This window comes from Plectropomus leopardus, chromosome 13, assembly GCF_026936395.1.
Source record: "Plectropomus leopardus strain MGB_pleo_1.0 chromosome 13, ASM2693639v1, whole genome shotgun sequence".
In the NCBI taxonomy this organism is placed as follows: Eukaryota; Metazoa; Chordata; class Actinopteri; order Perciformes; family Serranidae; genus Plectropomus; species Plectropomus leopardus.
Genome location: NC_142188.1, coordinates 10633336 through 10635077, shown reverse-complemented (window position 1 = coordinate 10635077; position 1742 = coordinate 10633336).

Genomic DNA, 1742 nt, shown 5'->3' with positions numbered 1-1742 from the left:
TGAGATGGTCATCTTTTCTCTATTTTTGGTGCAGTCTTCTGCCATCAGTATACCGCACATCTTTAAAACCTAAAAAAGGTCTTGGATTTCATTTTGCCTTCAAAATAAAAGCTGGCACTCTTCAGCGTTGCACCAATGAAAAAAAGCCCCGTCCATAAAAGCCCGTCAGTGTGGCCTTCTGGTTCAAATGGTAATGTGTCTGATGCTGCGTTCACGCAATGTCGGCAGAAATCGCCTTAAATAGCTACTTCTGCAGTATTTAGAGCTATTTGTTAGCAAGAGAAATCATATAAACTCTATATCCTTTTTTAAATTGTCTGAAATCAATTATATCAGTGATTCTGGATGTTATTTTTGATGCAACTGCCAGCAATTGTGACTCTCAAGACTTTTTTCCAAAGTTTTGTTGGTGATATTTGACTCAGAATAACGAGCAGGAGACTGACATGTTTTTCTGATTTGGTTGCTGATAATTACAGTCTTAACAATATCCAGTTTTTTTTTATCCTATCCAGTTTGTGGTTTAATTCAGTTTTGTATAGAGAATGTGAATGTAATGTCATTCCATGTTCACATTTTTGGACGAAGGCACGATTTTGCAGAATCGAGCTGTCTTACTAGCAACAGTCTTTGGAAGAACTAATTGTAATAAACAACATACATTGATATGACTTTGCAGCCCAGGGCTGGATTACACCTCCGCAATCTCCTTTTTTTGACTGAGTGCAACACTGAGTAAGAGAAGTAACAGAGCTGTCCTGCTAGATATGCACTTTTAGATATTTGGGTTATGTTAAAGGGGTACTAAAGTGATTTAGTTTTCCTTCAAGAGGCAGATTTTTAAAGTAAAATGTCAAAATTGAGTCAGCAGAGGCAACAATATTCTTTTGGTTTCTAGTTTGGTGTCAAACTCCTCAAATGCTAAAATCTTTATTTTCCATAGTGTTTTTTTATCATGTTCACGCCATATAGAATGGATGGCAGAGAGGGGAAAGATTTACGAGTTTACGGCTTGTGAGTGTGTATGTGATCCGATAAATAAAAATGGTTGTCTTAGCTATATTTGCAATGGACTATGGCTAATGCCAGCTATCCATGCTTGATTTTAGGCAGTTTTCTATGAAAGTATTGTATTAGATACATCAGAGCTTTCAGAAAAGTTACAACTTAAATGCTGAAATAAACATTTACAAGCCGGAAACTCAATATGACATAAATGTGACATGAGACGAGACTTTGGAAAGCTTCTCCACAGCCACAGAGGACATTAAATTGTTCACACACTCGTCATGATGAGAAAAATTTAAAGAATGCCTCTTTAATGAACAGCTCTGATTAGAGGTGGAGAACTGGGAGCTGAAACAACAAAGATTAACAACTTTATCTTTAAAAAAATGTCCCAGATGTTTTATAGCCACACAGCTGTTTTACCAAGTATATTTTCCATTAAAAACAAAAAAAAAACATCTTGTGGAGAGAGAATTATTTGCAGCTGCAGTTAAATGTTTTGTTTTTTTATGTAAGAAATTCAACCTGTTTTGCAGATTGCACATTTTATTTTGGGGGTGTTATTCCGAAACCAGTAAGTCTAACCATGATGACATGAATGGGTTTGCCAACAGACATTTTGCATTAAGTATTTTAAAAGAAGCAGTTGGTCAAATTGTTGATCTATAACTTTGAAATATAACTCTTTGTCAGTTATGTAAAATATTATCTGATCCACCTCTTTTCTGGTGACC